We start from the raw sequence: 26,058 nt of genomic DNA on the forward strand, positions 1-26,058 counted from the left end.
AACATGTGGAAATGGCCTTTGTGAAACAGGAAAATCCACTTGCAAAGAATTGCTAAAGTGCATTCAAAGTGGATTGAAAGTGCATTATCACAGCTACCCCTCTGGAATGTTTATCATTATGATGCACCATTTTGTGAAAATCTGTATATGAAAAAAACAGGTAAAAATTAACATACTATTTTAGACAGGGGGAGGGAAGGCAAAATGGTATAGCCTAATCTTATCAGATCTTGGAAGCTAAGAGGGTTGGTACTTGGATGGACAACTGCCAAGGAAGACTGCAGAAGACGACACTGGCAAACCATCTGCTTCTCACTTGCCTTGAAAACCCTTAGCTGGGGTCTCCATCAGTAGATTGTGACTTGATGGCACGTACGCACACACATTTCAGATGGTAAGATACAGTCATATGCCAAGACGGAGGCAATAATAGCGATCTTTTGGTGAATGACAACCTTCTTCATGAGTAGCTAATTTGAGAGCATTATTATATCAAGAAAGCCACCTTCTGGCTATTTAATGACTAGACTATTTCCCACAACATTATTTTACCACTCTGCCAAGGTAAGTCAGCAGTTCCCAAATGCACATGCTGAGAACATATGCCAAACAGCCTTATTTGTGAGCCTCACATCTGTGTTCCATGCTTATGGAAGGCATGTGGTCTCCCCATGTGGGGGGAACCATATCTTATGCATCTCAGTAGACACAATATATACTACTTAGGTCTTCATGTGGTGTTTGAGAGATTCCCTAGATAACATGCAGTCCTTCAAACTCACAGTGCTTGTAACAGCCTTGGGACTTCAGCCAAAGGCTTTCTACAGTTTCTTTCTTCAAAGCACAGTTAAGAATATTGCTTCATTAGTGCTCTGAACCACACACCCAGTTCCAACAAGAAATCTGACTGCTGAATGAATCTCAAAATAGCAGTGGTTAAAACAGAGCTGCCTTGGTTATTAATCTAGGGTGCAACTGACGTCTGAAAGATGGTAAAGGGCCCAAAGACAGCTGTTGTGCTAAGAAATGTTCATGTTAAAATATTGGGCCTCTGTGAATTCTAGCTCCAGCCAGTAACCAACACTGGGCTGTGTGGCATTCTAACGTGAAAGAGGCATCCCTTAATAGTAGGATTGTTTGTAAATGTTGGCAAGCTTGTACAAACAGGCAGCATTCAGGCACCACAAAAATGGTTTACTCATGATGACATGATTCAGGAAACTCTTGAGTTTACAAATTCCCCACCCCCACCCCACTTTTGCCTTCTCTTCCCCTTGCATGTCATGCAGAGATTGAAAACATTTGCAAAGTGCTGTCATACCTGAATAGGGCACTTTAACAAATTGCCGGCAGGCGGGGTGGTGGTGGTGGTGGTTGGCCTACAAACCAGGATTCTAAAGTTTAATCTAGATTTAATCATAGCTTGTAAACAAAAAACAAATCTCGTTTTGAACGTGCCCAGTTTGCTTTCATAAATTCACATGACAAACTGCGGTGTTGTTTTTTTCTGAACACATACTGGTTTGAAATCTTTATTTGGTTTTTCATAGTGTATATGTCTTTTATTGGTTGCCAGGCCAAGGCTACATTTCTAGATGATATTCCATAATGCATTAGGGCTTGTTTTAGCACTTGATCCAGTAGGGAACCATAGGTTTTTTCAATGCTTTGAACATGAAACTACCAATCTGTTTTAAATCAGCACTTCAGGATTTCCACAAAGCTATAATATCAGAACTCTTAGCAGCAAATCAAGAGTTGATCACAGAAGCCAAGCTATTACAGATGATACTTAAACAAGGCAGAAAGAGATGCCAAAAAGTACATACACTGGCGCTGAGAAGAGCGCTGAGATGAGAATGAGCAGCTCCATTAATGATGGCTGTTGCAAATCCATGGTCTTTCCTTCAGCCATATCTCAAGAAGAGATGGACATGAAAGGGAATTCCTCCCTACTCCCGTCTCTCACTGAAGATACCTCATGTGAAATATTGCTGGGTGTTCTGTAACGCCACCTTCCTGCACAGCCACTGGAGAGATAAGACGCACGTGCGCAGCTCCACATGTAACTGCTGAAGCTCAAGACTTCATTTCTAGCCATTAGGTACGATTCTAACTAGTGCCCAGAGCCTCATGCTCCCGAGACTGCCACAGTGTCATACCAAAAACCCCATCAACAGTAACATCAGATTCAGCTGTCTAAAACTCCAACGAGTCACGTATTTCCAAAATAACAAATGTGGCTTAGAAATAACCAGTGTGAACTTGAACATTTACTTTTTGTACACATGAAGCTGCCTCATACTCAGTCAGACCACTTGTCTATCACGATCAGTATTGTCTGTTCTGACTGGCAGCAGCTCTCCAGGATTTCAGTCTTTCATATCACCTGCTACATGATATTTTAAACAGAGATGCCACAGACTGAACTGGAGACCTTTTCCAAGCAGAGCAGATACTCTGCCAAAGCCTTGGTCCCACCCCACAATAGTATTGGCTTTTCCTCTTATCTATATACCAACACACACACATGCCTCATATTTCATTTGAAACTTCTTAAGCCATAAGATAATTTGTAGATCTATACTATACTTTACCAGCTGCCCTGGCTTTGTACAACATAGTTATTATAGGATTCTTCACAAATATCTTATACGTTAGTAGCCAAGTAGCCCTGATCTGTGGATGCTTAAATCCAGAGCCTGGACCATGAATGGACAAGATAGGTTTGCAGAAAATATGGAAACTATATAGTTTTTTTTTAGTCCCAAAATGATAAAAAGAGCCCCTGTAGCTTTAAGAATCAGATGCCCTCAGGGGCTGTTGCTAGGCAACCGTGAAACATCATCCAGTTTTCCAGGCTTGGTTTCTGTCAGTAAAAGTCAGGGGTAGGGGGTAAGGCCCTTTCCAGGGCTGTTTGGGCTTTTGATGGAAGACTCATTAGGGCCAGGCCCAGAAGCAACCACCAGATGACTTGATATCATGACTTGCATGACTTACCCAGGCCCAGCTGCTTGTTGCTGTTCAACAGCACCCTCCCCCCAAAAGCCAGTGTAGTGTAGTGGTTACAGTTTCAGAGTAGGATGTGGGAGGCTCAGGTTGGAATCACCACTCTGCTATAGAAGTTCATTGGGTGATACGGCTGCCAGGTTCCCCGGTGGGGACAGGAATCCCTCACCCCCACCCTCCACCCCCTGCCACCACTAACCTAGCCAGCAGGAGGGGGGCTGGGGAAACAGGCCTCTCAGGCGCACTCCTAGGGCAGTGTGATAACGTCATTCCCAAAAGGGGCCCAAATCAACCTGCTACAAAGCGGAAGCTGCCCCCAGGCCCTGCATGATGATGTCACTTCCTGGAAATGGTATCATTGTGCTGCTTGTTTGGGCCCCGTTTGGGCCCCAAGTTGGCCTGCTGCAAAGCACAGGAGTGCTTCCACGGTGGCACGATGATGTCATTTCTGGTAAGTGACACCCAGGCCCTGTGCGGTGCGATGATATCACCTCCAGGGAGAGGTTATGGGGCATGGAGGGCAAAGAGAACCTGGTGGAGGAGGAGAAAATGAAATGCATCCCGCAACTCCTTGCAGGTCCTCCACTTGTTGTATATTATTGATTCTAGAGGTGGTATGTTGTTGATGATTGTTTGTTGTACTGTCAATCAAGGCATAGTTGCAGCATTATTGAAATGTCAAACGATACATTGGAGCTAGTTATTCTAGGGTGTTATTTCCTTTTTAGGACAAAGCATATCGGTTCCTGGAATATTGCTTATACAAGTTATGTGCCCTGTTTTGCTGCCATATAGTTGACTCAGTGGCTGCCGCTGCTGTTTTGTTGTCAAAGCATTGCTCACAATGAATTGCTCATATTATTTCAATTTCTTTAAAATAAATTGGAGTACTTCCTTGGGTCAGATATAGAAAAAATGGAGGAGAAACCTTTTTAAAAGATGCAGAAGTCACATTCCAGTCCCTTTTGATCAATGTGCAAGGAAAGATAGTTTCTATGTAAAATGACCCTATCATGATCCTCCTACAAGGTGACAAGGGAAACACCTTCCTTTAAGGCATGCACCTACAGAACAAAATCCAGGATAAGGTATCAGAGGGCTGGGTGCACTGACAGAATAATTGCTGAGAGCAGCCTTGTACATCAGCGGTCATATATACTTCCTGGTGCATGTCAGGAGCTTGAAAGCCCTTTTAGTTTGGAAGTCCTAAGCAGGTTTCAAAATGAGAAAGCCTCACCTGGGCTACCAGACTTGGGTTTTGCACTGCATTTGCTCAGATAATCGCAGCAGATTATACATGCTTGGCAAAATAGCCTTCCCAAGCATCAGTCCAGGCTGACAGCCCAGCAAATAGATCGCTCAGATCTTGGGGAGTCTCTTCATTCTTGCAAACCTGTATTAACAATAGTATATGTAGCCACATGTGCCCAGCATAGCTGTGACTGCACTAATTTGTTCTATTTGGGGGGCACTGTCCACTGACCCAGAAAGGCTTCCTGTTTCCAAGTGGGGAACCAAGAGATTAATAAAATCCCTGTATTTTAGCTAAAAGCAAACATTCTTTTTGCCAAAAGCAAAAATTCTAAGCTTTGTTTTTTAGCCCTTATGTGGTCTTGTGTAGTTTTAGTTCTTTCGCTTGATCTGTAGGAAAACGGCCAAAAGTGGAGGTGGGGTGAAGCCACTGTTATATCTCTCAGTATGAGAAGAGTTGGAAATGAGAGAGATTGGAGTTAGGTTTTTAGCAGGCTGAAACAGACAGAACAGTGAATACCTCAGATAATACACCAACAGCCCACCCAAAACTCTGGGAAATGGTAAGCATCATTTGGGCCGTTTCCACACAGCCGGTCTTTCCTGCACTCTGCCTGCTTTTTGTGTGTCCCCCCCCCCTCAAAAGCGCTTACATTGTGCTTTGAGGTCACAGGACAGCCTCTACAGTTCTTAGTAAAAGTGGTTTGGGAGGAGAGGTCAGGCACTTTCGTTATTGTCACCAGCGTCCCTTTCAAATGTGTTTTTTTTTGCTCTACACATGCAAGATTGCATGCTGAGAGCTTTGTGGGAGGAACTAGACTGATCAGATGATTCCTCAGAGCATTTTAACCATTCACATGTCCAAGAATGCAGAAGAAGCGCTCTGTCAGCCCATGGCAAAAGAAAAGACCAAGGAAAGTGCAGGCCCAGAAAAGGCGCCAAAAAAATGGAAACCAAGCAGCCTGCAACTGTTTTGCAAACGGAGACATCTGGAATTGTGGGGGGAAGCTACCAGCATTCCGAGATTGGGCTGTCCCTACAAGAACATGTGGAAATGGCCTTGGACATCAGTTTTTTGCATGTCTCCCACACAACTATCAATTGCTCTGAGGGTAACTTAGAAGGATTTACTGCTAAAGGACTATTTGAATGCTATTTAGAGGAAACCTCTATTTTGTTGTTCTTTTTTAAAAATGTAAACATAGCAGATATTTGTGCAAGATTCCCAGGGTCTTAGAGATGGATGGGATTTAAATGTAGTTACATGAGGCAATCAATAGCTCTTCTAGGGTCATTTATTTTGTTTATATAATAATCATCAGTTGTTATTACTCAGAATTATGTTGCATAATGGATCATGAAATGGTATGATCTTGAACACCACAGCTGGGTGCAAATACTATTGTAAAAGAGCTGCAAAGGTCTCTTAAAAGGCTGATTGTGCAGAATCATGTTTAAAAGTGTTCTCATGAAACCCGTGCCCAAGTTTTTCTCTTCAGAGAGAACAGCAAAAATTTCATGTGATATGCTTTTGGTCAGTTGAATTCCTATGCTAAAATGGTGGTAGTATAGTCTACGAAGAGGGGGCTAGCACCTCAGCCAGTGTGCATTTTGGCTTCTGCATACATATTACAATATCATATAGATGGAGATTCCTCTCAATCACTCCTTCATATGTTGCCTTCATGCAGGCTGACATTCATGTGCAACACAAACTCACCATATGGATTAGCTAATTTCCTCCATGCCAATATACGCGTAGGGCAGGGGGGCACTATTTATAGTGCTTTGCCAGAGATCCACAGGGGAAAGGGATGCACCTAAACAGCTTGCAATATAGAGGAAAGAAGGTATGACATGGAGTGATTTAAAGCAGCTTCCAGCAGCTGTGACGTGCACTATGGTCCTTTGAATTAGGATCAGAGGGTTGGCAAGAAAAGACACTGACTGGCTGTTTGAAACCAATAGCTCAGCCCTTGGAATGCTAAAGGATGGAGTGGGACCAAGGAGATATAGTCCTAATGCAGTCATCATTAACTATTTCAAGTATAAAATTGAACTAGTTTTCATCCTCTTTCACAAAGCAAAAGAAATTCAGCATAGAGATGGAAAGCTGCTACTCTGTGTCCATAGATCATAACAGCCAATGGCAGTATTAGCTGGATACCAGAAGTTCAGTTTTGTGCGGCTCTGGCATTTTCCCATCAGGAGCTCTGAAAATGTTTCCAGGCCTCTTCCTACCCTTGTTCAACTGGCCTCTAAAAAAAGGATATAACTTTAAGAGAATAAATTGGAGCCTTGAAAAGTAGTTCAACAGGTGAATAATTCTACCAAAGTCAATGGACTACCATATGCTTCATTTTAAATGCACTGTAGGCCTAGGTCCTCACTACCATTCCTCTGCAGTCATCATCACAGATTCCGATTAGTGTTTATCAGTTTTCCTGCTCCCTAATTCTGCTTGTTGCCTCCCCCATATGCTGGACAGATGTGCGCAGTGTTCCAAGATCAGCATATTGGGGTTGGGAAGGGATTGTTTGATGAAGTTGGAAACAGATTCCCACAGAGCAGCTGAAGATGGAATTTCATTGTTACAGCTGTTTCCACTCAAAAGTATTGCCAAAGTTGTTAAGAACACAAACAACATATTATGCTAATGGAGTACGTGGGGTGGAAAAGTGCATCTTTTATTTCTTATTCTTGAAGAGCTTTGATGGCTCACAGTCCACAATAAAACAGAAGTTAAAGGAGACAACTGTCCTCCTTCCTCATCTATCAGAAATGAATCTGGCTTGAAGTACTGTAGAAGAAAGGTCAGATGAAGTGGTGGCTCCCATAAATGGCTGTTGTCTGATTGCAACGTTATACATGGGTGGTTGCGCACCTTATCTTCAGTGAGGAAGGTTGTTCTGAAACATTCATGTGGTAAGGATCAGACCAGTATTTTCCACCTAATATAGACAGCAGCCTGCCCCTGTTTGTGTTGTTCAGTTGGACAAATAAGGGGACTACAACTTTGCAGGTCAATGTCCCTAAAATAGGCTATACAAAGAATCAACAACAGATCCCATGTCTGTTGCTGCAATCTGTGAAGGTGAAGCTGCCAGATGAGAAATGTAATTTCTTGTTTATATTTAGCAAGCTCTGCACAACATTTTGCATGATGCTGTTATGTTTAAGGGTTACTCCAATCTAATCCCATTAAAATCAATGGTCTTAAACAGGAGTAACTCTTCTTAGGATTGCACCGCATCTCTTGCCTTCCTAGAAATCAAGTAGACCATGGCTATCAACTACCTCCTTATACTGCATGACTTTCACATAGAGATAACATAAATCTGACAAATATAGGTTGTTCATCCATAGTATGTAAGTGTGCAATCTTGTAACCATTTCACACAAATTAGTGGAAGCCACAACAGATATGAACAAAGACTTTGAATTGCCATATTATGTGTTTTTATGGCATGCTCTGGCTTGCTTAGACTGCCACAACTCAAGCTAATCCATGGAATAAGGCAGCTCAATGACCTGTACTAAGCAACCAGCTTTCAGTAGCTTCTATACATTTGAAGATCACTTGTACTAAGTCAGAACACTGGTACTATTTAGGGCAGTATAGTCTACTCTACAGGTTCCCAACATTTTTGAGCCTGTGGTAACCACTGGAATTCTGGCACAGGGTGGTGGGCACAACTACACAATGGCTGCCAGGGGAGATAGAGCCAGAGGCAGAACCAATCATAAAATGTCAGTAAATGAGGTCATGCAAAACTCTAATAGTAACTTTTTAACATTTCAGACAGAAGCTTTGTTTAACAGAATGCCTTTTAAGATGAACATGTTTAAAAATATTCTCTTGCATATACACAGTTTACCTACAGTCACACAGTGGAGTTCCTTGTATTGTAGTGGTAGCTGCTGCTGAAGCAGTTTTTTAAAGATCTGCACAGACAATAAGATCTCCAATGGCCAATCAAAAGCCCTGCTGAGCAAAAGTCGCACATGGCCCCACTGACTTTCTAAATACACTAGACAGGCACCAGAAAAGGTGTTGATAGGTGCCATGGCGCCTAGGCATCATGTTGGGAATGGGGAACCACTAGTCTACTCAGACTAGGTAGGGGTTCTTCTGGATCTCAGGTAAAAAAAAGACTCTTCCAATCTTGTTAGGTGAAGATGCCAAGAACTGAACTTGGGCACTTCTTCATGTAAAGCATTCGTTGCTGAGTCATGGCCCTTTCCTGGACCTGCATGTCATCAATCAAGATGAGAGGGCCATCAAGGCACCAAGTCTTCATACCTATCTGAATTCAGTAAGGAAGTGCTACGAAGAAAGAGAGGAGTTAAAAGGAGATGCTGCCAAATGTCTAGTTCATCATTTGCAAGCACAGTGGATAACAAAGGTTTTAAAAATTCAAAAATGAAGAACAGAATCTGTGAAATACATTTTATTAGAACCAACCCAATCCAGGAGAGGAGAACGTTGTTAATGGCTTTGGGTCTCCATTGGGGAGAAAGGCGGGTATGAATGAATGAATGAATGAATGAATGAATGAATGAATGAATGAATGAAGATTAGGCTGCATGCCAGTTTCTACAGATTACTAAACCTGACCTCTCTACTACCAGGTCCAATGCTACTACAGTTCAGAGGATCAGGTTTCTGTTTAAGACAACAGATGACAATTGAACTGGGGGACTATGGACGTAGAAACTTATGTATGCTAGACACAAGCACAAGAGCCACATATGAGTATTTTTAAGCACTAGGTGGCAGAATAAATGTTTTGAAAATAAGCTTGAAAGGTAGCCCTGAAGATGGGTACAGGAGGTTCCTCCGTGCATGAGCAATATCATGGGAGAAAATGCAAAGTGTGTGTCAGAACATTTAATAAGTGAGAGATAAAAGGTGAATTGTTTGCCAAACAAAGCAGGATTTGACATTTCAATCATTTACGGATGATGATTAAAAAAACACAGACCACAAGTGGCCTTAAAACCATTTTTGTATCCTAATCACCACTAACAATAATATTATTTTATCTACCCAGTAATGGTTGTATAATCAAATGTTTCACTAGTTCTTAGAAACAGGTGGGTAGCAGTTGTAAAGAAGCTCTGTTTAGCTCCTAATGAGTTGTTTGGACTTCATAATGAAGAACATAAACAAACTAAGGGCGGGTTTCATGCATGCATTTATATCATTTCATATCTTTATCCCTGATTTCACTACGTGTGAAAACATTCTTTTGGCAAGTACCATGTCCAAGGTGTGATATGAAAGTTTTGTCTGGTTTTAGATTTGTGATCACCCATTCACACATGCAAGTCATCACTTGATGACTGAACACATAAATATACATATGTGAATCAGCCTTGAATATTTAAGACCACAAGAATGAAGAGCATCTCAGGGTGTTTCCTTAGGAGAATATTTTTCTGGCCAATTCAAAATGGAACTAATTTGGTACAATTTATTTACACTACTTATATACTGTTATTCAGTGTTTAAATTTGCAAAGTACTTAGAGTATTAAAAATAATAAACAAACCATAAACTAGTAAATGATTAACACATTAAAAACCAGATCAAAGCACCAGATCCATCCTCTTTAAATATCAATTCAGAAGGTAAAAGCTCTATTCTCAAAGGCCTGGGGGAACTGAGAACTAAACTACATGAGATAAATTACACGAGGACGCTCAAGATGCAATGTTAGCCGGAAAGCATAGTTTGAATTTCACCTCTCTCTACAGAATCGGCAAAGATCATTCCTCAGAGGGTTTGCTAATAATTGCCAAAGCCTTAGGGGAGACAAGGAGAAAATTAACAAACCCTCTGAGAAGGTATTTTTGCTGGCTCTGTAGAGAGAGGTGAAATTCAAACTATGCTTCCCGGCAAACATTGCGTCTCCCTTCACTTGAGCATCCTCATGTAATTCGTCTCATGTAGTTTAGCTCTAAGATGTTTTTGCTGCCAAAATGAGGCAAGAGTTTAAACCAGGCATACTTCTTGGGGCAGGGCATTCCACAGTATCAGACAACTCCGAAAAGGCCTCTGAGAATGTCAGTGTTGCATTCGCAGAAGTTGTGACCTTAGTAAGGCCTAATGGATAGATTTTAAAGCAGAATAACATATACAGCAGGAATCCCTGAATCCAGACCATTTAGGGCTTTATAAGTTAAACCCAGCATTTTTAATTGTCTGTGGAAACAACAGCACAAGTGAGGAAGATGATGTAAAAACCAGTGTACCCAGTGGGGTTTTTTGTGCCAGTATTCACATATACAGCTGCATCAATTTCTACCAATTTCACCCACTGGGAGAGCCCTGAAAAAAGGAGTTGGTACCCAGTCCCTGCTCTGACCTGGATGGCCCTATCCTGATCTCAACAGATCTTGGAAGTTAAGCAGGGTCGGCTCTGATTTGTACTTAGTTGGGAAACCAAGGACGTCCAGAGTTGCTCCATAGAGGCAGGCACTGGCAAACCACCTCTGAATATTTCTTGCCTTGAAAACCCTTTGGATTGCCAAAAGTTGGCTGCAACTAGATGGCTCATTCACTGTCTCTCAACCTCATCTACCTCACAGGGTTGTTGGAAGAACAGCATACAAATGGAATAAATGGGAGTCAAGTGGAATGCTTTAGCAAAGGCTCTGTTGTTGTATCATCCCGTTTTGCATGCGGTCAAAAGTACCTTTGAAACAATTAAATAAGGAGAGGCACAGAGAGAGAATAAACAAGCTGATAGTAGTCTCATTCTGACAGAGCAGCATTTCCAGAAGGGATCTGCGGAAGACACAGTGTGGCAAATCCATGTGGGTAACAAAGGACAGAATGGAAACATTCAAAACAGTCCTTGGTGTGCATGTCAAAATACTAAAAATGAGGGGAGAATCATCTTAATTGTAATCATTCTGTTGGATATTCTCAAATTTGTCTGTCTGTACTCTGTCATGTAGGTACATTCTGCTGTCCTATCCATTTTGTAGCTCCATTATATTTGCTGAAACATATGGCTGTTACATCATGGCTATTACGTCTCTAGACTGCCCAGAAGTGTTATAAATATAGAATGTCATACTATTTGAATTCAGTTGAAACTAGTAGACTAACCAAGACAGAGGATGCATTATTAAACTCTGCCATACAAGATCATGGATGAGTAATCTGTCATCCTTCACTGTGCATTGTAATGTTGGTTCCTGCTCTTAAGAATCCAGCCATAGGTCATCTTCTATCACAAGGATCCAAAGAAAAACGATACAGATATTGAAAAACTTCTGTTTTAATCTCATCTTTCATGGCTTCAGTATGCAGCCCAGGCAATTTATTCACTTTTGGGCTCAATTCTTCATATGAAAAATAAGGAGGGAAATCAGGTTGTATACAGCACAAAATTTCCATTTGCACTAGAGTTCTTGCACAAATGGAAATGCAAGTAAATGACCATGATAGATGCTAGCACTAAACAAAACTTATTGTACCCCTTGCCACTTGGATTTCTGATTGTGCAAGTTCTGATGCAACCAATGATATATAGGGAGGAAATTGCTAGGTGTTGCACAAGATCTTGTGTAAGTGGAACTGTGTTAAGTCTGTTTATGTTTCCGCTCGCACACTGTTGAATCCAAGCCAATGACTCTCTCACACATTTACTCTGAAGGCTGATAGAACTGGGACTATAAAGTACTGAAAATTAATAGTGCAGTCCTAAATATTCATGTTCCATTCTGAAGAAGTGAGCCATGACTTGTAAAAGCTCATACCCTACCACAAATTTTATAGGTGCTACTGGACTCTTGCTCTTTTCTACTACTACTACAGACAGACTAACATGGCTACCCATCTTGATCTATGTTTCATTCTGAACACCAAGAGCTTCTTGAATTATGAATCAACGATAATACACAGACCTTTGTTTAGCATTAGGTGAAAGTTATGATACTGGAAAAAAGTTACCAAGAGCCAGGAATTGGACATTCAAAAATCAGAGCCTAATTAATAATCCAAGACTGGATGATACAAAGACTTAAGCAAATTCAAGAAAACATATTATCAAGCCACGCAAAGAAAGACAATTGTGAGACAAGGCTGAAAGGACACAAACATGACTACAAAAATATTATTTCTTGTGGTGAACAAGTTAAATTCTGTCTTGCTCAACAACAACCAGCCAATGAGAGCTATCAGAATGCTGGGTCTGGTGGCAGTTGAGCTCTGTTAGAACAATTAGAAGAGGGGATAGGGATGCCAGGTCATCTGGGCTTGAAACCAGGAAATGGGAGGGTTGGGAGAAGTTACTCCAGGAGGATTGGCCTTGTGTGTGCATGCAGTGTGCGGGTGCTCTGGAGCACTTCCTCATTGCTCCCCGGGCTCCCATGCCATGTGCCTTTCCCCCCATTGGCCAAGTGAGAGGTGGTAGGGGGTGGAGGCTGGGAACAGGGGATCCCCCACCCCCACTGGAGGAATGGGATCCCTAACGGGAGAGAAGGATTTGAATTGCTGAAGGGAGGCATGGCTGAAGGGAGGCATGTCGGCGAAGTGAGGGCATGACAGAGCAGCAGCAGCAGCAGCAGATCCCTTGGCTGGAGCTTCACCGATGTGGTGGCTGTCTCTGGAGCAGCTCCCCAGGGTCAGGTAGGCAGGCCGCCGGACACAGGGTGCCATGGGAGAATGCGGCAGCTGCCTGTCCCAAACGATCTTTGGGGGCCCTTGCGTCTGGCGGGCTTGTGCCTGGAAGAAGTATGCTGCTGCTGGCTTCCTCTGGCTCTTCAGCAATTGAGGGGAGCCTGAAGCTGGCAAGTGACTCTCACAGAGAGGGGAAGGAGTCTCCTACACTTCCCAAGTAAACTTGCTGGGAACATTCTCCTCATTATATATTTTATGTCTGGAAGTCCATCTTTTGGTTTCCTTCTTGAGTCCCAGAAACATAACTATGCTAAAATCAGCAAATATTTAGAGATTTAAAATTATTCAGGCATCAATTGTGGAAAGGTTCTCAGATTCCAGTGAAGATAGCTACCAGAAAACATAAAGGTTTTTGCTGATTATTACTTCTTTGGTTCCAGAGACAATATTGTTCATAAAGAGTTCTCTTTACAGAATACAATAAACTAGAGAGTTAGACAAGTCAAACAGCAAGTAAATGGGATTATATTTCTGGCGTCTTTGGTTGGGTGAGGGCAGATACTCCACATAAATAGGGCACAAAAAGCATTTAACATTATAGATCCAGAGCATAGAAGATTGTTAAAGTACACTTTCTTTTCTGTGTGGCCTCCAAATTCAGAATTAATCAAATTATGTGGATTTCTGCCAACATACTTTGATTAATTGCACCAATTTCCTGTGCATGAGTTTCTTCTCCATGATGTGTATTACAAAGATCAAACCCTGCATCCACTGGTATAATAATGGATGGCTACTGTTCCACTCTACAGAATTCTCGCACATTTGCAGCAGTCTGTGTTGAATGGCTACTATCTAGGCAATAAGAAAAAAACTGACAGTGGAATATGTAGATATGTATGTAGCCAAATGTTGTTCATACGACCCCAGAAGAATACACGAAGTGCTAGACAACAATGTTTAGGATGTAATGTAGATTTTAATCATTAAACTCCAGTTAAGTGTTGTTTCAAAAAGCTTATGGCACAAAGCCATTTTCTAACCCATGCAACAACTGCCACCTGTCTGGATGCTAAAGAATTACGTATGCTTTCATGAGGGGATAATATGCTTCAGAAAAATATATTCTGCTAAGAAGGAATGCATAGCTTCCTTTCTCATCTAATGTAATGCCTGCTTCAGTTACTGATTTGACTACCACTAATGAGAGATAGCTTTGAGATTCAGGGTAGGTGTGCATGCAAAGCATTGAGATAGAAATGCTGAAGTAACACATGCCCCTTGATTGCAAGTTGGATTTGGGGAATCATGTCATCTGTGATCTGCCTGCCCCGATCTCTCTCAGTATTTAAAAAGGAAATATACTATAGTGGATGAGGCGGCCATGGCTGGTGATTCACACTGTAAACTTGGTTATGCAAAAACACTGTCATAATAGTGCAAAAGCACTATTGATGCTACAGTTAAGGCTCTATACGTGGAGGGGAGGGGATGAAGGAGCAAGCTCTGTACTACCATACAGCATATGTAATTCAGGACATCTGCCAAAAAAGAGATGACTGGATTGTAAGGATAAAAAGGTGCTGTTCAGTTGCAACAAGCTCATGGTAACCCCATTGAGTGGCATTCCAGGCAAGAGATGAGCAGAGGTAGTTTGCCACTGCCTTCCTCTGTATAGCAATCCCAGTCTTCCTTGGTGGTTTCCTAGCCAAGTACTGACTGTGACCAACCCTGCTTAGATCCCAAGCTTTGAAGAGTCTGGGTTAAGCTGAGCTATTTGGGCTGCTCTGGATTGTAAAGGGGCACATAAATATATTGTAAAATTTCTTCACTATCTCTCGGGGCAGAGGAACCCCTCTCGTCTCCTCCCCTGAAGCCTCCAGCCTCTGTTGCCCATGAATAACTAGAAATGTGGAGAAAGTCATGAGGGGAGTGATTTAAAGTGGCTTTCATGTGGTGGCTGCTTCATGTATACCAATGACAAGCGAGTCCTATTTTGTCAGATAAATTCTTTCTTTGGGCCTTTCAGCAAGAAAGCCATCCTTTATAGTGATGCAGATGTCTATGTGATGTGTTCATATTATCATCAGGAGGAATACTGTGGTAGAATGCCCAGCATCCACTCCCATAGCCTCTTGCACTTTGGTTTACAAGCCTAGGAAACAATAAGCTGCAGTTCAAAGCTCTTGCCATTTCTCTTCAATCAGGTGTCTTTGTCTCTATTGACTCAAAACCAAGGGCTTCCGTTTCAGTAAAAAAAATTGACAGCAGCAATTACCCTTTTGGGGTGGGGGGTGGCTGGGCTATCTCGTATGTTTATTTCTTTACCAAAATGATTTTTTAAAAAATGCCTCAGCTCTAGCCAAACTGTAAGTTCACAGGAGATGTCTTCTCCCACTCAGTTACATGAAAAGCCTCATAATTTCTTCATGGTTCCTTTGATGTATGCTGAGTTATAAGGCACATAGGAAGTCTGTTACTGCCAGATCTGTAACTCTAGACAGCATTTGAAATATGATGTTTACCATATTGGCAACCTCCAGGAATTATTAACTGTACTTTCTGCAGTAAGGTACGAACATGAGAAACAAATTCTCATTGGTCTTTGCCATTTGCCCCTTCAACGCTATCTGAGCAGCGTTTCCTAATCTCACTTCAAAATCCCAGTTCATCAAGTGATCAAGCAGAAGCAGCAGTTCATGAAGTATTTCAACAAGATGGGCAGAAGCAACAACATGTGTAGCATGTTTCTTAAAAAGAATAAAATATTGCCATTGCCCACATGATAACAGGCTGATCTCCCAGGACATTATACTTTGGAATAGTTTCATGATTTGTGAAGAGATGCATTTTTTAGAGAATCCTGCCAAATTATACTACTAGCAAGTTATGAAAATAAACACTCTCAATAAATAAATAGGCTACTTTGATGGGATATTATTAGTTTCTTTGCTTCCCCTCCGTTGTGTGGTACAAACCACACATTTGAAAGCATTCTGGAGAGCATAATAGGATGCAACATCCTGCTAAAATATATGTCTTGGTGTGAAGAACTGTACTGGATATTGGTTTGGCCATGTGGAATATCAAAGAATTCAACTTGATGCCCAAGGCCACATCCCCCACATATTATACATATCCACACTGTAATGCAATTCCATTCACCATAACAGGGGAATCAAACATTTGCTGAGCTACAGTTAGGGACCTGGAGTTAAGCATTGTGTCCCAAATGCTACAACTGCCAGAAATCAAAGAAACAGTTCAGGAAAATAAAGTGTCCAATGTGACCAGATTTAGGTCAAACTAGAAAAAACACTGGGAATTAATTGGTTAGTGGTCCTAGGTATTTTTCTTTTGTCAATAGCAGCTGTTCAAGCCCCAAGTTTGGACTGTGGTATAGGAGGACAGAAGATCCAACTTGTTCTTTCTGTGCCACTGATCTGCCCTGAACAGTCATATAAAACTATTAATTGTGGAAAACATAATAAGCATCATACAAGTGTTTTTACATTTGCAAGAATGGGGCAAATAGCAGCTGGGGGGTCATCTGAGGTTGGGAGACAAGCAATGGGCTGCAGTTTAATTTCCTCCCTTCCCATGATGTGGCCCCAAGCCAAACTGAAGGTCCATGTAGCTACTACTTACCTGACAGGAAAAAGTACCCTCAGGAACTCCAGCCATAGATCACCCAGCATCACATCTAGCTACACCCTTAGACAGACCAAGCAGAACTAGTCTAAAGAAACAGGTTTATGTGAAATAAGTAAAACCTTGGCCGTTTCCACACTACTCACCTTCATCCGGAATGCTGCGGAACGTCGCAACAAAAAAAACCCCCACGGAAGATGTGCAAAACTCACGTGAGAAGACGCTATCTTCTCCAGTTTTTTTGCGACGTTCTGCAGCATTCTGGATGAAGGTGAGTAGTGTGGAAACAGCCCTTGTCAGCTTGAATATCTAGGCTTACTTCCTTAAGAAATGCTGTAGCTTAAGAAAATGTGCTTCTGGAATACAGGTGCCCTTGAAATTTCATCTAAAATGAAGTGAATTTGGGGACTTCTACCCAAAACCAAACATCTGAGAAATTTCCAGGGAAATCAAAAGATTTGAGATAAGCAAAGTTTCTCTGGGGGCTTCCACACATCCCTAGATTGTCAATTGACCTTGTTGAAAGGAAAATTTGAAGTTTTTTTGGGAAGGGGGACCTGCACAGATGAAATATCAGAGGAATTTTGATAATAGCAACATTTCTCAAGTGGTTTCTACACGTTCCTACCCTGAGGTGTCTTCAGTCTCAAATATTTGTGAGCTTGCTAGTCCGCTTAGAAAACTGGCACCGTGAGAATGTCAAAGAACCTCTTCCAACAACATCTGTCATCACCTTGAACTATGCATTTCTGGGTTTGCCCTTGTGAAAGCAGCATAGCCACACCTCTCCTTTTAGATTCTCCCTCTAGCTTGAAAGGAATCTGGCAAAACTTGCCTTGTTAACAAGCGCACCCTAATGATACATTCAGGTTTGGATGCACTGGATGTCTTTCCATTATAATCAAAAAGAGTCCAGTAGCACCTTTAAGACTAACCAACTTTATTGTAGCATAAGCTTTAGAGAATCACAGTTCTCTTCGTCAGATGCATCTGACGAAGAGAACTGTGATTCTCAAAAGCTTATGCTACAATAAAGTTGGTTAGTCTTAAAGGTGCTACTGGACTCTTTTTGATTTTGCTACTACAGACTAACACGGCTAACTCCTCTGGATCTATTTCCATTATAACATATGCATTAGCTTTACTGTCTAAAATATTAAACTTTCCAGTCAGCTCAGCAACAACATGAAACCAGCTGGAAGTGTAGTGCTTGTGACAAACCTATTCCTTTAATCCGGCTCAGTTTTTTAGACTTTCCTATCCAGAACGTATGATAGCCACTCCAGGGCTCATTTGTGGGTGAGAATAACAACAATAGTTGTTGCAGAAACTCTGTGTAGAGAAGAAATCTCATTTTATACAATTTGCTTCTGTTTAAAACTGTGCTGCCTCTTAATTTTGATGTTTGGCCTTCAGGCTACAACAGGAAGCTCTGCAAAGATACAGTGGGCTAAAAAGTTTGGCATGAGGATTTATGGGAGAATAAATCATGTGGAGAAAGTGTGCTACTTGAACACATCCTGAAATTAGGAGTTGTAGTCTCAAACACTTGTTCTGTTTAGAAAAACCTTCCACAAATCACTTTAAAATGTACCAAGTCACTGGGTTTAACTGGAAAAGAGCTAGCTAGTTTTTATGCTGTTTCCAGAATTAACAGGCTCTGCTTTTTTACTCTTCTTTCTCCATCTCATTATTGAACAAAACTGAATGTTTAATATCCTTGGCTGAAAGACAAATGAAAAGCATATTACTGAGCTGTGAGAACGGCAGTGTTTCTATGATGGAGCTATTCTGCCTTGGCAAGATGCGCCCTGGTTTTGAGCTGTCTGATAAACAGATTTAAGTTAACACATACACAGACGTTTGCCTGAAGCCAACAGCAGGATAGAATTATATACAAGAAAAGCTGGCAGTGCTTTAAGTTAATCAAATCAGTATTTAACGTAAACCATTAGAGTTATTTTTCTAATAGCAATTGATTATCAAAAACCCTCCTGATTTACAGAGGTTTAGTAATGATGCAGGAGATTAATGCAACATACAGAGCTTAATCCTTAGTAAATAGGATGAGTTTTTTCCTTAGTAATGAGCTATTATCATGGTATCCTCATTATCTGCAGTTGCTATCTCTGGGTTAGGAAATTCCGGGAGATTTGTGGGTGCAGCCTAGAAAGAGTGGGGTTTGGAAAGGGGAGAGACCTCAGCATGGTATAATGCCACGCAGTCCACTTTCCAAAGCAGCCATTTACTCCAAGGGAACTGATCTCTTTGATGTGGAGATCAATTATAATTCTGAGAGAGCTCCAGGCTCCACCTAGAGGTTGGCAACCCTGCATTATCCCATTAAAGGCACGCAATAACATTCTAATGTTTAGAAGATAAACACGTCTTTCAATATTTTGTCTTCAAAAATTCACCAGACAGCTATGAATACCCATACTATAATCCAGGTGAACATTAGCTGGAATACACTGTAGTGGAAGTCACGGTGACAAATTAGGTTTGCAAAATGTTTTCATTCATTTATTTTTTGTTCCATGCTACTTCTGCTGGGGCATGCACTCTGAAAAGCGTTCATTCATATCTTATATTATACCAAAGTGTTTCCGTGTAATTGGAGTGTCTGTTTTTACCTGTTTGATTTCCCCACCCCGAACCTAACAAACTTAACTCCACGGGTTTTGTAACTGCTCTCATGTGGATTTCTTGAAGTGCTGCTGACATGCACAGTGAAGAGGAGCAAGTAACCTTGCAGTTGTTTAATGGGCTTTTTGATAAGGTATTATAGAGCTTTAAATTAATGTCTACCAGTACGTGGTGGTTGCCTGCTAAATCTTAGGAGACAGCCCTTGCTGCTATGCTTACTTTATGTACAACTACTAGTGGCTCATTAAAAATGTTATTTACAGAAGATTAACAGCTATAGTGGGAGAAACTTGGTGAGATCTTGCTGCATAATTAGCTTTTTGTTACTAGCAATACTACCTTCCCCAATCCTACAGTGTTAAAGATACTTCTATACTATGAATTAGGAAGGCCCACATATACACGTACACCCTTACCACACTCACAACTGCGCATCCTATTAGTGATTTCCACTGTATGACCCACTATACACATATTGTATCTTAGATCAACTGACTTCCAGCCCATGGAATTTGCATCATTCATTCATTCATTCATTCATTCATTCATTCATTCATTCATTCATTCATTCATTCATTCATTCATTCATTCGATTTATAGCCCGCCTGCCCTGCAAGCAGCCTCAGGGCAGGTTACAACATTTAACAGGAACACTCAAGGCAGTTAACAAATATAAGCATAAACATCCTATAAAATACAACTCTTAATTAACCAATCATGAATAAAACAAAACAGTAATAGCATTTCTATTACAGGTGGCTCAAAAGGACTTCCAACATGATTAGAGCATTAATGACAGCCATGTGAAAGGTTTCCTCTCCACTACAGTCTACTTGGGATTAAGATCTCACAAGAAGTTATTGTTGTCTAGTGTGTCTTGGCATCAATAGAGGCTTCATATACACTGGAGGCCAGGGTGGTCACAGACAGGAAACTATCCTATGACCATGTGTGAAATGACACAATCATATCATGCTGCAAACTGGAGATTTTAGCATTTGCTCAACATGATTTAAAACACTTGGAAAGCCACCTGAATCTTTATAGGCCATGCTGAATATGTGCACCAACCTCCTGTGCCAGTGTGATACAACAAAGCAATTGTGCCATACTCTGCAAGTACTTGCTGCAGTATTTAGTGTCAGAGGAAGCTTTTTAGACCCACTGAAGAATGCATTAAAACCTAGATCTATGAGAGCCTCCCCTCCCAAATCTGCCACTGAATTTTCACATGAGTAGAATCCAGTGGAATACTAATGAAAACCACATCAACCTTCTTAGAACACATGCTACTGTTACAGGAATGCTGCAAGTAGAAGCTACTTTGGAACTGGACCAGATCTCTGTAATGGTATAGATACATGTCAAATCCAACTAGTGAAATTCTTGGATATATACAGACATTTTTAGATTTTGTTGCCTGCCATGTTCTCATGGATCTTTACTAGAGATGGGCACGAACCTAAATACGGACCAAAACCCACCACCAGCCTGGTTCGTAAACCCAGGGTTCGTGGAAGCCCGTTTCCATGAACTTCCACAAACTGGACTACTGGTTCGTTCAGTTCGTATTAAAAGGCCAGTTTAAATGACCGTTTCCCCGGGGGAAATGGCCATTTAAACTTTTCCTGCCGCTTGCAAACAGCAGGTCCCTTTAAACTATCAGCTGGCAGGTGGCAGGGGGGAATCTCCCCCTCGCTGCTGGCCAGCTGATAATTTAAGGGACCTGTCGCTTGCAAGCGGTAAGGCCCTTTAAACGGCCCAACTCCCAGCCCCCCAGCCCCATCCTCCAGCCCCTCACCCCCCCTCCCAAGCCTCAGCCCCCCACTTGCATTCCATGTGATGCTGGGGTGGTGGAGGCCTCCTCCGCTGCCCTGCAGGCCTGTGTAGCAGAGGAGAAGGCCAAAAACGCCCTTCCCGCCCCTCAAATGGCAGCCATGCCTGCCATTTGAGGGGGGGAAAGGGCATTTTTGGTGTTCTCCACTGCCCTGCGGGACTGCAGAGCAGTGGAGGAGGAGGAAAAGGGCCCTCCTGCCCCTCAAATGGCAGCTGCAGTGCCATTGGTGGGGAGCTGGGGCTGGGGCTGGGGCTTGGGGGGAGTGAGGGTTGGGGCTGGGGCTGGGGGCTCGGGTTTGGGCCATTTAAAGGGTCCTGCCTTGCAAGCGGTAGGTCCCTTTAAACTATCAGCTGGCAGATGGCAGGGGAGGGATTCCCCTGCCTGCCAGCTGATAGTTTAAAGGGTCCTGCCCCTTGAAAGCAGCAGGAAAGGGCTCTTTAAATGATTAAATGCCCCTTTCCCTGCCAGAAAGGGGCATTTAAACCCCCAGAACCACGAACCACAAACTAGTTCATAACTGGGCCAGTTCTGTTCCAGTTCGTGGTTCGTGGAAACCCCACGAACCATGAACCCCATGTTTCGTTTTTTTCCTGGTTCGTGCCCATGTCTAATCTTTACCAACCAAAATGGTACAAAACTCTGGAAGCTGTTAATATTATCACAGTTCCATTTATTTCAGTGGGCCCTAAGGGCACTTATAAATGCATGGTACTAGATTGTGGCCAAAGCCACTTAACAGTGATTCGTTTCTACCTGACCAGACATTTGTTTATACAACAGGAACGAAAAAAACCATAGTTAAGAAGTTTGAATCTTTCCAGTTATGGAAACATTCTCATAACATTCATTAATTTTATTCTGAACTAGCTTGATACCCATGCTTTGCAATGGTATTTAACTACTTTAAATCCAGTTATAATACTTATGGGTATGTAACATTTTTTGGTTTGTGCGTGTGTGTGTGTGTGTGTGTGTTTGAGTTGGCAACCCTAGTGAACTTTTAGGGGAAGACTGGGAGGTGCATTGGACCTCAGGACACATTCAATGGCTCCCAATAACAACTACAGACTGCTTAGAATGGGCGGGGGGGTGAAGACCAGTCAGGCTACATACACAAATGACCTCTGTGTTCAAACTGTCTCTGGGGAGGGGGGGAAATGAGGTGTGGAATGTCGTGAGCCCCAGTCAGCCTGCATATGCAAATGAACTTGAAAGGCTGGCCCAATCAGGGAAGAGTGGTCAAGCTGGCAGTGGGTGGGGGCGCAAGCAAGCAGCAGCCTGCCAGACACACAGGGAAGCTGTATGCCTTTGAGAAAACGCATTTTACCCCTTTTTACTACCTTAGGGGGCACATTTCTTAAAATCTCTTCTTAGCGGGTGTTTACATCATGAAAGGAATGCTCTCCCCCAAATTTCATGTTTCTAGGTCCAGGGGCATGGAGAATGAAAAAAAGCCACACTAGATGTTCCCAAGGACCTACATTATGAGCAGTAAGATTAATGATATACTCTTGTAATCTAATGCACTTATTTGCATTTCTGACTTCTTTTTGCTTTGTGATCATTTAGGAAGGAATGCTCACATGTAAAGGAGGTATAATTTGGGCATTAAAGTGCATTTGGATATAAGCCCCAAAGGCCTAGAAATATCTGAGGGGATTTATAAAGCACTCCTGTCAGAGTGACTGGGGAAACCACTGCACACTCTGTTCAGAAATGATCCTAGACAGAGATAGACCTCCTCCACCTTTCTGCTGCCTCACTGAGTTGATAGGATCTCTCCTCATAATTTCCTACTCTTATTTTCAATAAGCACATGCTGGAGGAATGGCAAATCCTGGGCAATGCCTCATATAACAAACAGTGTGGATGCCAGGCAGAATCAGTCACCATGGCAACCCTATTGCAGCTGAGGTGAACAAAGCTATAGAAATAAGAGAGAGATGGAGGAAGTATATTCAGCCACCACTGTCAACTATTCTCATACACACACAAGTCATGGATGAATATCAATAAAGAGGAAATGATGCTGTCGTCTGTGATATAATACCAATAAAGTTTTGATCTTGGAAAGCTTCCACAAGTCTACCTCTCCCTTCTCTCTCTCTGGCTGCATCCTGTATTATCATTGTACTAAAGCAATAATTCACAGCTGGACCTGTGTGGACAAGATAATCCAGAAGGTGAAAGATTGCTACTGTGCAACATTAGCACAATACCTAATGATGTGTGAATGGATCGTCTCTCCTTCTTTCTTTCTGTTTCTGTGGTACTTCTATAAGCAGGAATGGAAAAGGCAATCACTTCTCTGAATCTAAATTAGGGAGAACAGTTTCTGAGAGTCAGTGTGGTGTAGTGGTTAGAGGATCTTCAGAGACCCACGTTTGAATCCTCACTCTGCCATGCAAGCTCACTGGTTGACCTTGGGCCAGTCATACACACTCAGACTAAACGTATCTCACAGGGTTGTTGTGAAAATGGAGAAAAGGAGAATGATGTAAGCTGTTTTGGGTCCCCATTGGGGAGAAAGGCAGTGAACAAATGAATGGCTGCCTCCTACATAGACTGTTGCACACAACCAGAGCATCCTTCATGCATCTAAGGCAGAACCAAAATTCCAATTTCAACAGAACATAAATAAATTATCTTAAATAAGAATACAAGCAGTTTCAAAAGGGTGAATATTTGAAAGTCCATAGAAAAACCGAGTCACCATTGACTGGTATCTATGCAAAATTGAAACTCCTTGGGATCCAAATATTAGACACATTTTTTTCTACTGGGGTATATGGTTCAGAAAGGTATATGAATCATTGTCAGGTCTGGCAAACGATGAGGAGCTGTGGTGGCTAAAGTGATGTACTGCAGAGGGACAAGAATAGCTATGGGAAAGCAATGCAAGAATAAACACATGCAAAACATTTGCAACACAATTTAAAACAATTTTAATTGTCCAGTAGTAAGTGAACTTTTTTTTAGCAGTCAAGGGGCTGCTTGTAATATGGGTTCCACTTGTGGTATGAGCAGAGGGGAAATTACTCATAATTGCCTGCAATCGTTTGCATATTTACTTGGAAGTAAGTTCCATTAATTTTAGAATTACTTTCAAGTAACCGTGTATTGTACTGGGGTGCAAAAAATACAGGTAAAATAAAACTGAACAAAGCACGACATGGTATTGTAGGGCAAGTCAATTGTCATAGCCTTAGCAAGCAGAGTCCCTTGATTGTTGAAACTGGAGAGGAGATCCAGAAAATATATTGTTGTGAACTTGGAGGAATGGGCAGCTCTGTACTGGCTTAATTTATAATTCTGGCCTAAAGTGGCATGCCTGGGAGAAATAGGAACCCGTGACAAAAAGAACAATGTTGTTTCTTTATTATTGTTGTTGTTATTGTTGTTTTATAGTCTGCCTTTCTCACTGAGATCTGAAGTGAATTACATTCTGCAAGTGAATACAATATAATCAATAACTAGTCCATTTACAGCAAAAATACAATATGATCAGAAGTTGGGCCCTTCAAAGAAAAAAGAATACAATAGGTACAGCAGCCACAATTTAAATCATGATACGCTCACAAACTGAACACTTCAGAGAGGCAAGCCACAGAACGAGTGGCCAAGTCCAGTCAACTAAAGAGTTGCGTCCTTGGTAATGACACCAGATTACATCAGCTAAACCAAACTCTTGTCTGAGTTGGTGAGTGTTTAACCCTGATTAGCAAAGTTGAAAGTCCCACGGCTTTCTATTCTCGGACTGCAACTTGTGATCAAGCATCTGTTCCAGGTGGAAGACACTGTGTGCGTGTGCGCACGCGCGCACACCTTTCCCACTTTCTAATCAAAGGACACCCCCAACACAGAGAGATACTTAGACTCTATACCTTGAGTGGGCCAAAACCTATCCTCTAAGAGACCAGCTTGACCAGCCTTCCCCCACAGTTGCACCACTGAAAAAAGAGCAGCACTTTTTAAAACCGGAAATGCTGCATATAAATGCCCAAATACAGAAACCCATTTGGGGCTGAAACCTTCACCCTTGAAAGCTCCCCCTCCCACCTGCCCCATCAGCATCTCCTTCCAGGTACCCCTTGGGAACCTCCCAATGCACAAAGCTTTCCCTCCAAATCTATAACAAGGATGAATTTAAGCCACGCCCCAAAGACACTCTATACCAAAGTCTCCCCAACAGATAAGAAAAACACCCTTTCTTCTCCCCCACAAAATTATCATTCCACACTTTTAGAATAAGGGAACCCCCCCCACACAATATTCTAAGAAGAAACCCTATTTTGCCCCCCTCACAAGGCTTCCCTTCCAGGACTGGGAAGCTCCCCCTCCCTCCTAAATTATTCCGTTTCCTCCTCTCTTCAAAAGAATCCACCCTTAGCCCTTTATTTGGTCCCAGGCCAGGGCTTTATAATTTATAGTACTACTTCCCCCGCTAAAAGGCACATATTATGATAACCCCCTCCCCGATGCTGCCTGATGAAAAGGGGAGGGGTGCAGCTGCCCTTGGTGAAAGGTAGCACCGCTGATTATAGATGTTACCTCAGTGGGCCTTAATTGTTAATGTTTCTGCCAAGTACCCATTAGGGCCCACACACACATATACACACACACAGCTGAAAGGAATGGACAGATAAGAGTCTGTGTGAAGAAACAGCAGATTCCAGCAGAGGCTGAGAAAGAAATGGTCAGATACTGCTGCAGGTTGACTGAAACTTGGAAGTGCAGAATTCTGTCTCTGGGGATCTGATGTGGCATAGGGGGTTTGCCACCCTGTATGAGTGCCTCATTGCCGCCACCTTAATTCTACTTGAAAATAAAACAAATATTACCAAATTCTCTACATCAACAATGCTCTCTATTCCAAAGTGAACCAGCTCAGGTAAGCACTGCAGCTGGAACTTTTTCACTGTTTGGGGAAGTGGGAGTGTACAACAATATGTTGCAAGAAGAGTTATCACTGAAGCCTGCAAGTCACCTGATTTCCTGACTTAGCTGGTCCATCTTGCCACTGCCAAAG

The 26,058-nt window shown here is 42.1% G+C and overlaps 1 protein-coding gene across 1 annotated transcript in view; it reads right to left on the reverse strand.

Moving 5' to 3' along the window:
- ABLIM3 (actin binding LIM protein family member 3) overlaps nucleotides 1-26,058 on the reverse strand; it is a 196,649-nt gene that overhangs the window by 136,342 nt on the left and 34,249 nt on the right. The gene's annotated exons all lie outside the window — the stretch shown is intronic.

This window comes from Eublepharis macularius, chromosome 4, assembly GCF_028583425.1.
Source record: "Eublepharis macularius isolate TG4126 chromosome 4, MPM_Emac_v1.0, whole genome shotgun sequence".
Classification (NCBI taxonomy): domain Eukaryota; kingdom Metazoa; phylum Chordata; class Lepidosauria; order Squamata; family Eublepharidae; genus Eublepharis; species Eublepharis macularius.